This window comes from Balaenoptera acutorostrata, chromosome 2 (assembly GCF_949987535.1).
Source record: "Balaenoptera acutorostrata chromosome 2, mBalAcu1.1, whole genome shotgun sequence".
Classification (NCBI taxonomy): Eukaryota; Metazoa; Chordata; class Mammalia; order Artiodactyla; family Balaenopteridae; genus Balaenoptera; species Balaenoptera acutorostrata.
In genome coordinates, this window is record NC_080065.1 from 105,471,853 (window position 1) to 105,487,549 (window position 15,697).

At 38.8% G+C, this 15,697-nt stretch overlaps 1 pseudogene; it reads right to left on the reverse strand.

Moving 5' to 3' along the window:
* Positions 1–9,559: 9,559 nt before the first annotated feature.
* Positions 9,560–9,999, reverse strand: LOC130707167 (60S ribosomal protein L32-like; annotated as a pseudogene).
* Positions 10,000–15,697: the final 5,698 nt, after the last annotated feature.

Here is a 15,697-nt window from a genome sequence, read left to right on the forward strand (position 1 = left end):
AGTGAGAAGCCCACGCACCGCAATGAAGAGTAGCCCCCGCTCGCCACAACTAGAGAAAGCCCGTGTGCAGCAATGAAGACCCAATGCAGCCAAAACTAAAAATTAATTAAAAAAAAAAAAAAAAGAGTATTGCTTAGGGGTCAAGACTACTGCAATCACGGAGAGAAATTGAACTCAGCTCCGGAAACAAAAGGCAGGAGAGAACATTAAGGCCACCTTGATCAGAAGGTAGAGTTGAGTTTGGAGAGAATTCGGAAATATGTTCCCCTCCTAGCAGAAGCACAGTCATAGGGAAATGGGAACTCGGGACTTGTAGTGTCCTATTCTGTTATTTGGGAAAAGAAAAAAGAGGATTTTCTCTGTCTCTGCCTGGACTCTTGGCAGTGGTGTGCTAGTAAAGGGTTAACAATTTTTTTTCTCCCTCCAGAAGAAAACAGAGCCTTTTTTTGTAGTGTTTGTTAATTTCCACGCTATAAATTTTCCCAAGATGACCTATTTCAAGCTATCAATTTAATGACACTGCAATGTGAATTTGGGAAGAAAGGCTCACAATCAGGTCTTCAGAGGTAGAATCAGCCAACTCAACCACATCACACTGCTTTTTAGCCATACACACTGGCAAAAAACGAGAAGCAACTAGAAATAATAATAATATATTCTAAGGATCCAACTCCTCATTAATGAGGTTTTACACACGTACATAAAGAGAAGACGTTTAGGGTAGGAATAGCTTAAGAATTATAACACAGACATTAATTTATAACACCTTACAAATTGCAGCTGATTTAATTCCCATTACTGAATTCTGATGAGAAAACCGAGGGTCTCAGCTTCACATAACTAGTAAATGGCCAAGCTGGGAATGGACCAGAGGACTAACTGCTTCCCAAACCCTCTCTCTCCATGAGCTCAACTCTGAACAACATTCACAAATCCTTTTCTCAAGACCTACATCCTCAAAAATATGTCTTACCTAGAGCCCACAATTCTTACAGGTAGATATATCCTTTAAGGATAAACACAACCCAGGATGCTAAAAATATGAAAATTTGTCTGTGAGGGACATCCTTATTCCATTAGCATCCCTTGCACATAAGTGGGACATATTCTGACGTGATCCAATGGAAGAAGAAAGGAGTAACTTTTTGATTTGGAAGGAGACAGTTACAGAAACTTCAGTAGTTTGAAGCCCTGTTGTGATAGATGGGAAAGCAAATGTTAAGTCTAAAATGAGAAGAGAGGCAAAAATAAAAGCCCCTGGAAACAATAATCGGCTGACTTATTCATCTTTGTATCCCTCCGGGTCAGAATGTGGCTGAACTCAGAGCAGGTGCTGGCTACTCGTTTGAAGAAAGGAGAGAGAATTGGAGGGAAAGCCAGATGGAAGGAAAGGTAGAAAGACACAAAGAAAAAAGGGAAGGAGAAAATTCAGGAGGGAGCGAGGGGGACCTGGTGGGTGTACTTTTAAAAATGTGAAGAGTGTCCAAAACTGGAGTAGAAAGGCTGTCGTCACAGCTGGGAAACGTGGCCTGACTTTGACATTCACCTGAGCACTGGTTTCTGCAGGCCCACAATTGACTAAATGTTATTTGTAATCTTCACCTTGCCCACCTTGTCACAACGTGGAACTCTCTTGGTCACACCCATTTATAGGACATAGTTATTAAATATTGTGCAAGACAAAGTGGGTTCTCATGTTATGTCTTTATATTTGTCTATTTAATAATAATTAAAATGAAGTCAATAAAATATGTACATATTTTTATTTTAAATTGCATAGACAATGTACATGTGTTTTTTTATTTTTCTATGAAAAATAAGGGCAATTGTCTTATTTAAAGCACATAGCAATGAGGAGTGAAATAAAAATGCTATAAAATACTCTCGTTTTATTCAGTTAAGTAAATGAACTTTCTACCTGGAAGATGATACTCTCCTTGGCATCACTGTCATAGATTAATGGCAGATTTTTGGATGCAACCATTGATAAAAGATTTTTTCTGGCTTTTAATAAAGTACTGTTCCATGAAGGATATTATAGTCTCCCAACATGGTTCTTTTGTAGAGTGGTTCAGTTTTTTTCCACTTGCATAATTTTCATTTGTTATCAGACAATAAAACATTTTGCTCAGAATATTTCTCCCCTCATCTTGCTTAATTGCAAATAAAATTAATGGGGATAGTATTGGGGGGCAGGGAAGAGAACCAGAATGTGAATACTCATATCATAATTCCTGTTACACACATACATCTTGAATGTGATTATCTAAACTGACTGAGATAGTCATCCCTGAAGGGGTCTTGCATGTCATAGATGTTGAACGTGGATTTGTGGGGAAAAAAAATGAACAGAAAATAGTTCTGTCTAGGAAGAGTTCTCCATTCACTAGACACCTCTGCCCTTCCCAAGTTATCGGCGCTACGTCACACTGTGTAGTCAGCCACGAGCATAGTCAACTATCAGAACTGGAAAAGAAACATTAATGAGCCAAATTCCTTTAGACTCACAGATGTTTGTTGCATACATTCTAGAATGGCACTATTTTTTCCTCTTTTAACTGAATCTCCTAGGATGATAGAGTTAGTGCAAAGCTAGAGAAAAAAAAGAGCATTATTAAATTCACTCAGTAAACACTTTTCAATACCTACGATGTGCTGACACTAAATCACTAAAAATCCTTTTGAGAAGTAGGTAAAGAAGGATGCACCAGGCACTAGTCAGCCATTAGAGATGCTAGACAGGCAACGACGACTATCATACAGTATTGATAAGTACCAAGATGGGGATAAATGTTTGGGTATTAGCTATCGGCGCAACACAGCATGACAGTGCATGCAGGGATAGGGGACAACTTTGGAAGTTTTTTGGATTTACTGATGCTGAGCTGAGTGAGTAGCAGTGAGCCCCTCAAAGGGAAGAGGGAAAGGGTGCTCCAGGCAGTGGTGGTTTAAACTAGTTATAAAGGAAACAGGCTGTAAAGTTATAAAGGGCAAAGGAGGATCAGAGTCTGAACTCCCTGGTTTAATAACTATTGGGTCTGGGCAGATGACTTTTCTTCTACGCATCTATCTACTCATAGGGAGCCTTAGAGAGAATGAGAGAGTAAAAAAGAAAAACAAAACAAAAAAGAGTACTTGGGGACTGCCCTTGTGGCACAATGGTTAAGAATCCGCCTGCCAGTGCAGGGGACATGGGTTCGATACCTGGTCTGGGAAGATACCACATGCCACGGAGCAACTAAGCCTGTGTGCCACAACTACTGAGCCTGCACTCTAGAGCCCACGTGCCACAACTGCTGAGCCCATGCACCACAACTACTGAAGCCTACGCACCTACAACCCGTGCTCTGCAACAAGAGAAGCCACCACAATGAAAAGCCCGCACACCACAATGAACAGTAGCCCCCGCTCTCCGCAACTAGAGAAAGCCCGCGCGCAGCAACGAAGACCCAACACAACCAAAAGTAAATAAATAAAATAAATAAACTTATTTTTTTAAAAGCACTTGGCAGCATGTAATTACTTAATAAATTGTATTTTATCTGCAAAATTTTGGTGATGCATTCAGGTAACTGTATTTCTATAAATCTGGAGTGAAAAATTATCAACTTAGATAATGATCATTGAGGCAGAAAAGAGAGTTGAGGGTTAAAGGACTTTCTGCTAGAAATTACTAGTTGTTGCAGGTTGTAATTTCCAGAAGCAGATACCATGTAGAGTATGCGGTACAAGATGTTCATAAAGGATCAAAACCTATGAAAGAAATGGTGAAACAGGATAGAGAAGAGGAAGAAGTCAACTGTGAAGCAAGCACAAGGAAGCCCTGGCCACCCCAGCAGGGAGTCCTCAAGTGAGCAGTGCCTCTCGGAGTTATATGCATGGGCCAAAACGGCCATGTCTTTATCCCTCTGCCTCACTCAGTTACAAGTGGGCTACCCCAGGAAAGTCGTGACCTCAGACAAGGCAGCTCTCAGCCACTGAGACAGACAAGTTCTCTGAAATTGGGCAGCAAGCCCTTCCTTGAAGGGGGATCTGGGAGGCACATCTCTGGATCTATTACAATAGTGTTCCCTAAAAGTATGTCCTCCTCCCCTTCCGGGTGAATGCAAGATGGTGCTTCTCAGCCCCTTACAGATGGGCTGGGCACCCCACTCTTTGTGGACAATGGAGACCCTACTTGGGAGTCTTCTGTTTCTCTCCTCCTGCACCAAGGGGACTGCATGTTCCATACGGCAGAGCTGAAGGACAGAGAGCCTCCCTCCACCTGCACTGAAGAACAACTACATGGACATGATCCTGAAGAGGTCAACCTTCAGATGTAATGCAATGAGGAACTGTGATAAGCTCTTAAGGAAGATGGTGACATGATTAGATCTGCCTTTAGAAAGATCAGTTTGGGGCTTCCCTGGTGGCGCAGTGGTTGAGAGTCTGCCTGCCACTGCAGGGGACACGGGTTCGAGCCCTGGTCTGGGAAGATCTCACATGCCGCGGAGCAACTGGGCCCGTGAGCCACAGTTACTGAGCCTGCGCGTCTGGAGCCTGTGCTCCGCAACAAGTGAGGCTGCGATAGTGAGAGGCCCGCGCACCGCGATGAAGAGTGGCCCCCACTTGCCGCAACTAGAGAAAGCCCTCGCACAGAAACGAAGACCCAACACAGTCAAAAATAAAAATAAATAAATAAATTTAAAAAAAAAGTTTAAAAAAGACAGATCAGTTTGGCTACAATATGCAAAAATTTTGAAAATCGATGAGGCTGGAGGCAGACAACTCATTAGCTACCACTTTTTGAGACAAACAGGACGACAAGGGAAAAGGATTTACAGTCAAGGAAAGAAAGTAAAGCTACAGCTAAGGGCTTAACTGTACTATTTGATGACAGATTGGATGGAGGTCAGAATACATAGTCTGGGGTGTGAGGCTGGGGTCTTCTATTGTGTTTCCCAGAAGAGCGGCTTGATAGGACAACAATAGCAGCTAATATTTACTAAATGCATTTGGGCACCAGCCACTCTGCTCATCACTGCGCATGCATTGCCCTCTCTTCTCAGCGGTCACAGTTATCCTTTCTGCTCTGCTGGCAGAAAGCCAGCTCTATTTAGGAACTAGTTTTTTGTGTATCTTTAAGGGGCTTCCCTACCCCCAGGGGTAGATGCTCATCAGTCTATGCCAGCCATTATAATTTCATTTCCCTTATAAGTGATTTGTTACACATGGTCAAGTATTAGAAAAACAAGACAAAGAGGAAAGTCTAGTGAGAGGCCTCTGGGATTGTTTTCCTCATAATTAAAAAAGGAGAAATAAAATAGGGACTTGCTTGTTCCTGCCTTTGACACTGCCACGTGAGGCCTCTATGTTAGGACCTACTTGTATTCTTTTTGTGCCCCAAAGGGGAAAGTCAAGAGACTCCCAGAGAGAGTGACCAGGAGCCCTCACATCATGGAGCTGAGGAGGTAACCAACTCTGATAGCGCCGACCTTGGGACTTCCTGTTATGCGAGGTAGCGAATTATTCTCGCTGTTGAAGCCACTTTTCATTTATTCAGTGACTTGCACCTAAAGGATCCTCGCTGATACACCTGTTTTAGTGTTATTATCTATGTTTGAAGGAGGTAGGAGAAGGAGTGAGGGGATAGCCCAAGATCCGCAGATCTACCAGCAGGAGTAGGAGATCCTCTCACGACCTTGGTGGTCACCCCCGTGGAAGTACTAGCAGCTTAAATGCCAGTATTTGGGAAAATAATCTGCTTTTTTCACTTTCTTTTTTCCTGAGACCCGACCTCAGGCTTTCACAGTCTCAAGTTTTCTTCTCATTTGTAAGACATCCTTTGTTTCTGGGGATTTTAAAGTCACAGCTTTTTTCCTCACTTCTTGCTCTGGCCCTTAAGTATTTCATTAGCTCCATTCACCACATTAGATGAAGAGTGTCTTTAGCTCCGAATGATTATTAGTGGCTGTTCAAGAACTGACAATAAAAAGTCAACATTTCGGACTTCCCTGGTGGCCCAGTGGTTGAGTCCGCCTGCCAATGCAAGGGACACAGGTTCAATCCCTGGTCCGGGAAGATGCCCCATGTCTCGGAGCAACTAAGCCCATGCGCCATAACTACTGAGCCTGCTCTCTAGAGCCCACGAGCCACAACTCCTGAGCCCATGTGCTGCAACTACTGAGGGCTGTGCACTTAGAACCTGTGCTCCGCAACAAGAGAAGCCACCACAATGAGAAGCCCGCGCACTGCAACAAAGAGTAGCCCCCGCTCGCCACAACTAGAAAAAGCCTGCACACAGCAACCAAGACCCAAAGCAACCAAAAAAGAAAAAAAAAAAAAATTCAACCTTTCACTAGTGACTGACGTGCAATGGTGTATAATTTTGTGACACCTAACAGGGTTCTATGCTCTGTAGATCACAGGACTGGGAATGGCTGTTACTATGGCTGCAGATTTTTCAAGGACGGTATTCTTTTGAACAGAAGACCCTGCAAACAAATTCTCAGATTCTGTCTTTTGTTTCCAGTCTCATTTGTGGCTCAGGTGAAACTATTTTTTCCATCAGGATAAAACTGTTTAGAAGTTTTTTTCCTTCAATAAATACAACCTTAAATAGTATAACCTTTAGAAAATGCTCTCTTTTCATTTTAACTTTAGAGTAGTTATCTAATGAAGGCAAGATATTCCTGAAGGATAGGCAAAACTGGGAAAATTGTGTGTTCCAAACCAAAAAAGAAATCACAGAATGTTAACCAAATCTTAACTTGAACCAAATCTTATTTTGCTAAGTCTTCTTTTTTAGTTCTAAATTGAGTATTAAAGCATAGAGCGCAATGACATCAATACATTCTCTTAGCATAATGCTATGTATCCCAAAATGAAGCATGGTATTAAATACGAATTCCTCCACTTGGGGTTTGCATCCCATGTTTTCTCAAAGACTTTCCTCAAACACCCCCTCTCCTGCTTCAACCAATTCTCAGTTCTTGATGGAATATTACCATCAGCATACAAACAAGCACTAATACTGGTTTTTTTCAAATCAAATCAAATAAAACCTCCCATGACTTTGACCTGAATCATCTTCCCACCACTCTTCCATTCCTTCCCAATTCATTGTACGTTTTCTTGACAAATATAGAGTCATGTCAATATGATCTTCTACATCCAGTCCAATCAAGTTTCCACCCCTTCTATTCCAGAAAAAGATCTTGTCAGGGTCACACACACACAAATTTATCCAGTGGTCACCGTTCTTTCCTTAACCAGACCTTTCCATTGCTTTCAACATAACTGCTCACTTTTCTTCACAAAACTCTCTCATCTCTTAATGTCTAGGACCCCATGTGCTTGTAACTGAGTGCCTGCATTGTTAGCTGCTTCATCACAGTCTCCTTCGCTGGTCCTTTTCTCCTCCTCCACCACTAAATGTCCTGGGCTCTCTAGGTGACATTTTTTCAAGCCTATGGCTTTAAATAGAACTTGTCCGCTATCACTTCCACATCTGTACCTTAAGATTCAAACATGCCCTAGAACTCCAGAATCATATACCCAACACCCTGCTGGATATTTGTCCACAGGTTTTTTAAAAAGCATCTTAAAATTAACACAGCCAAAATAGTACTCTTGATTCTCCATAGAACTCAATTACCAAACTCTTTTCTCAGATTAACTGTTCTGAATAAATAACACTATCCAATTTTTTAAGCCAAACTTTCAGGGATTTTTCCTTATTTCTCACTGTCCATCAGAATCCCCACTCCCAAATGTACACATATAAATTATCCACGTATCACGTAAAATTTGCCTTCAAAACATATCCTAAATTTATCTTCTTGTTTTCCATTTCTACTGTTTCAACCATCATTGCTCAGATTATTCACAGCACTTTAGCTAGTCTCCCTGCTTCCATTCTTCTCCCTACACAATAGTTTTCTGTTTGTTTTTCCTTATTAACTTTATTGAAGTGTGACTTACATGCAATAAAAAAGCACCTATTTTAAGTTTGCAGTTTGATGAGCTTGTCAAATGTATACACCCATATGATCATCAACCCCATCAGGATACAGAATATTTCCATCACCCCCCAAATTTTCCTTGTATCCATTTGCATTTTACCCACCCTCACCTCTGGCCTAGGCAACAACTGATATGTTATCCGTTGTTGCCTAGGCCAGAGATTACTATAGATTAGGTTTACCTCTTCTGTAATAGTATATACATGGGTTCATATGGTATGTGTTCTTTTGTGTCCTAGGTAGCTCAGCACATTTTTTGAGATTCGTCAATGCTGTGTGTCTAGTAGTTTGTTTCTTTTTATGGTTTGGCTATACCACAATTTGTTTAAGAAAATATCAAAGAAAATCTTTGTGATCTTAGAGGATGAAAGTACTAAATAGGCTATAATAAAAAATTAACACCATCAGTTCATCATGATGAACTGCCCAAAATTAATGTATTAAATAACTTAGAGCCCAGGGCGATGATGCTAGGAAATCTACCAAATAAACCATCTAGTCTAAAAATCATATAATCATGAGGAAGTATACTTATAAGCCCATTCTTCAATGGGGAAGTACTAAGGTTCAGTAATTAAACATAAGAAGTACATAAATAGTGAGTTTGGGGGAAAAGAGATTGTTTTCTGGGATAATCACACATAGGTGACAAGCTAAAAATGGCATAAAGTCCATTGAAATTGGTTACATAAAATTACAAGGTATCTGAGGCATCTGCATTCGAGACAATATTCTCCTCCAGTTAAGGTATGGAAAATTAGACATAGGGCATTTCCAAGTAATGTAGTCAATACTACTGTAGTATTAAGTGGACAGGAAGTCCTGCTTTTAAACTGAAATTGTTCCTATTAGCTTTAATAACTGATGTGAGCACTTTTAAAGTCTGGATAGCCATTAAGGATTCATTTCCACAATATGCCTCCATTTAATGTGAAATCAGATGGAAGGTGTCCCAAACAACTGTTCAGTTTCTTTTTTTTCAGTTATTCATTAATTAATTTTATTTTTTGTTCCACCTGTTGAATGTGCTCTTTAAAAAGACTTTGTATGTTCCATTGTTCAGTGAATTATTCTATAAATTTCAGGTATGTCCTGCTGGTTGATATTTTATTCACATCTTTTATATCCTTAGTAATTTTCTGCAGAAATTTCAACTATAATGTGGATTTGTCTCATTTTGTTTGCAGATTTTTTGCAGTTTTTGCTTCATAGATTTATGAATCTCTGGTACTAGGTTCACAGGGATTCAGAATTGACACTTTTATTTTTATGAAATTCCCCTTCTCATCTTTGTCAATATTCCTGGTTGTGAGGACTTCTCTGTATATTTTCCCATTCTCTTACTGTTGGACTATCTGTAACTCCATATTTAAAATGCACTTCCTCCAGATGATATAAAATTGGATTTAGCTCTTAAATCCAGTGTAATATTCTTTGGCTTTTTTTAAGAAAGTTTAGAGCATTTATAATTAATCTAATGATTTACATGGTTGTTTCTAAGTGTACCATCCAGCTATTTGTTTTCAATTTGTCCCATACGTATACTTTTTTGAGTTTTATGGTTTTATTAACACGAATACAATGTGCACACAAGCTGCCTCTTCATTTTCTTCGCTGTGCAGCCTGGCATTGGGATTGGTGACTGACAGCCGGCTAGGCTGCTCTTTCCACAATGGCTCTGTGGTTCTTAGAGGAGACGATGTGAGAAATCACAGCCCAGTAATATATGTTCCAGATCAGCAGCATTTCAAGCTCCTTGACATTGTGGACAGAGACTTTCAGAAGTCACTGGTCAGCAAGTGCTTTGTTTTCTTGTTGTTCCAGTAACCAAAGTTGGACATCAAAATCTGGCCCCTGAATCTCCTGCACACCCTATTGTCATGCCCCTGGGCTTCTGCCAGTTCTTAATTATGACATATCGGTCTGACTGGTGCTGGATGGATTTGTTGGTTCTCTTTTTGATCTTTGGCTTCATGAGAGGTCTGAGGGTGGCCATGATGCTGAGGAGGACGTGTCCCATATATTTTTTGCTCTCCGTCCCTGCATTTTTTATGACTATTTAAATATTTTCAATATTCAATTTTTCTTTACCATGGTCTTACTAGCTATAACTTTTACGTTTATGCAGTAGGAGCTCTAGGGTTTGCAATATGCATCTTATCACAGTCTTTCTTCAAGTAATATTATGCCTCTTGAGTTTTAATGTAAGAAATGTATAACAGTATATTTCTATTATGCCCTCCTCTTATTTATACTTTTATTGTCAAATAATCTACATCTTCATATGTCATAAACCCCACAAATATATTATTTTATAATTTAAACAATAAAATACACTTTAAAGAAATTTTAAAATGAAGGAATTTTTAAAAAATTTACCTACATAGTGACTATTCACAGTATTTTTTATTTCTTAGTAAAACTCTGGTTTACTCTTTCTTCAGCCTGAAGAAATTTACTATAAATTTTCTTCTTGTGCAGATCTTTGGGTGATGAGTTCTCCAAGGTTTTCTTTTCCTGAACATATTTTTATTTTAGCTTCATTTCTGAAGAATATTTTTTCTGGATATAGAATTTTAGGTTGACAGACCTTTTTTCAACATTTTAAAGATGTTGTTCCAAAATATTCTGGTTTGCATTGTTTCCGATAAAAAGTCAACAACTTTCTTATGGTTATTCCCCTGCATTTAATCTCTCTTTTCTCTGACTGCTTTTAAAATTTTCTCTTTAACAATGATTTTATAAAATTTGAATTATGTGCCTTTGCTTTTCTTTTTCTTGATTAGAATTTTTTGAGCTTCTAGGACATGCAGCCTTATAATTTTGAACAAATTTGGAAAATATTAGCCATTATTTATTCAATTCCTGTAAACCTCCTTCCTGGAACTCTAGTAACACTATTGTTAGAGTTCTTAGTACCATCCCATATTTCACCAAAGGTAAATATATCTGTATGGATAATTTCTATTGTTATGTCTTTAAGCTCACTGATATTTTTTCTGTGGTGTTTAATCTGCACATAACGTATTTTGGGTTCTAGACATTCTATTTTGTTCCTTTTAATATATGGAATTTCTTCCTCACTATGTTCATGTTTACATCAACCCTTGAATGATCTGGACATTTCCCTTTTCCCAGTGCTGAGGCACCTGAATTAAAGTTCAGGGGTCACCTAGGTAAAGTACAGGGGAATTACTGTTATACATTTGTCACAGTGAAAAATGATCTTTCATCATAGGCCTCTCTTCCAGTCAATGGGTTCATGGTCTGAGAATCAGATCACATCTGGAATCTAGGGGGAAAAAATTGTGGGCAGCTTTTTAATGGGCAGCTTCCCTCTGCCTCCTTATCATTTATTTTTATTTATTTTGATTGTACATATTATGCAAAATGCTTGCTTGCTGCATATTCAGATTTCTGTAAGGACTAACATATCCTGTTAACCATTTCTATATCTCACTGTGAGTCAAGCTTCCTCATCTGCCACACAGATCTTGTTGCTCGTTGTGATCATTGCACTTACCTTGCTTTTGATTGCTAAGCACTACCATCTCCTCTTTGTTATTTTGAGATGCAATCAAATTAATTGCTATCAGGATTCCCAGTCCTAAAACAGCATCTTTTACTGTCATTCATAGCCTAGAGAGAACAGCCATCCCTGAGCTCCTAAACAATTTTTGTTCCCCTTTCACCAGTTACTTGCTTAGTACTGTCACCTGGCATGTCCTCTAGGCCTTCACATGAAATACTGTCAGCTGTTTATCCAGCTTTATGTAATATATCCTACCTACGTCTCTTTCTGAATCTTGGAATCCTTTTTCCATCATCAGCCCTGATAACTCCGACATTCCTACCTAATTTATTTTGTGTCACTATTTTTTTTTACATGTTTCTAATAGCTATCCTAGGAGAGAATAGCATGATCTCCCACTGTAGATGCCAGAGTGTTAAATTCTATTTCACAGGACTATCTCCCATATTGATAAACTCCCCCATCCCCAACTTTCTTTTTTGTTCTGTTCCCCTTCATTCAGCATCCTCAACATATACAATCCTGTGCATCTACTCTTGTCTCCTCATGCTATATTGGTACATATTAGCCAAATCCTGCAGCAATGGCAGCACATAGTTTTCCTCATTCCTTAGCAAGCCTAATAGTTCTCCATATGGATGTTCTGGGATTTGTGCTGGTACTATCTTAGATCGGGTTTCCTGAAAATGGGGATTTTTAATGGGAAAGTTAATGGACAATGCTCTTAGGAAGTTCACCTGGAAGAATGTGAGAAAGGCAGAATCTGGCAGAAGGAGAAGCTGAATCACAATGTACAGTTGACCCTCGAACAATGAGAGAGTTGTTGAACAACCCTCCACACAGTTGAAGATCTGAGTATAACTTATAATTGGCCCTCCTTCTATGTGGTTCCTCCTTATACACAGTTCTGCATCCATGGATTCAGCAACTGCAGATCGTATACTACTGTAGTACAGTAATGACCTATTTCTGGATCTCAGTGCTGGTTACACAGTATGTTTAGTTTAAGAAAATCCACTGTGTTTTAAATGAACAATAGATGGAAATTAATGCAGCATATTGTAGTTCAGTGAGTTTTTTTATGGGTTAGAGGTTTAGAAAAAAGTTTTTAAAAATCTTTATTAAAAGATACTTTTCAGAGCCAATTGTTTTCAGAAAAAAAAGTTTTCTCAAATGAAAATAAAGATGAAAAGGCAAAACTTTAAATACTCTAAAAAATTTCCCCAGAGTTGGATTTTTTCAGTTTATATAATGCAATCTGCTTAAGCTGATCTATTCTAAACAGTCTTTCACCACTGTGACAGTCCAAAGTTAACAACTTTTATTTATATATGTAAGGTCCTTCCAGGGTACTTTTGAATCATCAAAGACAGACAAAGATGTGTTTAATTTCATTTAAGTCTATTTGGTTAAATTTTCTCTCTTTGAACATCAGTAGAGCCATGCGTGATATCTAATGGAAAATATTTCAGATTATTTGCTTAGATGGTCATGTGTGAGTCTATCGTCTATTATTTATATTTTAAAGTCATTTAATTTTAGAACTATATAATTTTGTTCTCTATTTTCTTCCTTCCTTCTTAGGTGTACACCTAATACATAGATGGATTACAAAAGTATAGGAACTAGAATGTTTATAACATCACTGTTTATAATAGGCCAAAACTGCCAACTACACTATTAATGCCTATCAATACTAGAATGGATAAATAAACTGTGGTATATGTCCATAATCGTAGTATGTAACAATGAGAATCAAAATCAAAATCCACGTACAACAATATAAATGAAACTCACAGACATATCAATTGAAAGAAGTTCAATTATTCATGAAATACTCATGAATTCAAAGTTCAATTATTCATGGCTGAATAATATTCTGATGTGTATGTGTGTGTATCACAATTTGTTTATCCATTTAGCTGTCAACACTTAGGTTGTTTCCATGTCTTGACTATGAAATAATGCTGCAATGACCATGACACTGCAGATGTCTCTTCAACATAATGATTTTGTTCTCTTTGGATATACACCCAGAAATGGAATGGCTGGATCATATGGCAGTTCTGTTTTTAATTACTTGAGGAACCTCCAAACTGTTTTTCATAGTGGCTATATTAAAACACTTCCTGATGTGAAATTCCTATACACTAGCAATGAAAGATCAGAAAGAGAAATTAAGGAAACAATCCCATTTACCATTGCAACAAAAAGAATAAAATACCCAGGAATAAATACCTAAGGAGGCAAAAGACCTGTACTCAGAAAACTATAAGATACTGATGAAAGAAATCAAAAATGACACAAACAGAAGGAGAGATATACCATGTTCTTGGATTGGAAGAATCAATATTGTGATAATAACTATACTACTAAAAGCAATCTACAGATTCAATGCAATCCCTATCAAATTATCAGTGGCATTTTTCACAGAATTAGAACAGAAAATTTTACAGTTTGTATGGAAACACAAAAGTCCCCAAATAGCCAAAGCAATCTTGAAAAAGAAGAAACGGAGCTGGAGGAATCAGGCTCCCTGACTTCAGACTATACTATAAAGCTACAGTAATCAAGACAGTATGGTACTGGCACAAAAACAGAAATATACATCAGTGGAACAGGATAGAAAGCCCAGAGATAAACCCACGCACTTATGGTCACCTTATCTATGAAAAAGGAGGCAAGAATATACAATGGAGAAAAGACAATCTCTTCAACAAGTGGTGCTGGGAAAACTGGACAGCTACATGTAAAAGAATGAAATTACAACACTCCCTAACACCATACACACAAAAAAACTCAAAATGGATTAAAGACCTAAATGTAAGGCCGGACACTATAAAACACTTACAGGAAAACATAGGCAGAACACTCTGACATAAATCACAGAAGATGTTTTCTGACCCACCTCCTACAGTAATGAAAATAAAAATAAAGAAATGGGACCTAATTAAACTTAAAAGCTTTTGCACAGCAAAGAAAACCATAAACAAGACAAAAAGACAACCCTCAGAATGGCAGAAAATATTTGTAAACAAAGCAACTGACAAGGGATTAATCTCCAAAATACACAAACAGCTCACGCAGCTCAAAATCAAAACAACAAACAACCCAATCAAAAAATGGGCAGAAGGCTGAAATAGACATTTCTCCAAAGAAGACATACAGATGGCCAACAAACACATGAAAAGATGCTCAACATCACTAATTATTAGAGAAATGCAAATCAAAACCAAAATGATGTATCACCTCACACCAGTCAGAATGGCCATCATCAAAAAATCTACAAACGGGCCTTCCTTGGTGGCGCAGTGGTTGAGAATCTGCCTGCCAATGCAGGGGACACGGGTTCGAGCCCTGGTCTGGGAAGATCCCACATGCCGCGGAGCAACTGGGCCCGTGAGCCACAACTACTGAGCCTGCGCGTCTGAAGCCTGTGCTCCGCAACAAGAGAGGCCGCGACAGTGAGAGGCCCGCGCACCGCGATGAAGAGTGGCCCCCGCTCGCCGCAACTAGAGAAAGCCCTCGCACAGAAACGAAGACCCAACACAGCCAAATAAATAAATAAATAAAATAAATTAAAAAAAAAAAAAAAAAATCTACAAACAATTAATGCTGGAGAGGGTGTGGAGAAAAGGGAACCCTCCTACACTGTTGGTGGGAATGTAAATTGATACAGCCACTATGGAGAACAGTATGGAGGTGCCTTAAAAAACTAAAAATAGAATTACCATATGAACCAGCAATTCCTCTCCTGGGCATATACCCAAAGAAAACCATAATTCCAAAAGATACATGCACCCCAATGTTCATTGCAGCACTATTTACAATAGCCAGGACATGGAAGCAACCTAAATGTCCATCAACAGAGGAATGGATAAAGAAGATGTGGTAAATATAGACAATGGAATATTACTCAGCCATAAAAAGGAACAAAACTGTGCCATTTGCAGAGATGTGGATGGACCTAGAGACTGTCATGCAGAGTGGGGTAAGTCGGAAAGAAAAAAACAAATATCATATGTTAACATATATATGTGGAATATAGAAAAATGGGACAGATGAACCTATTTGCAAAGCAGAAATAGAGACACAGATGTAGAGAACAAACGTATGGACACCAAGTGGGGAGAGGGGAGTGGGATGGATTGGGAGATTGGGA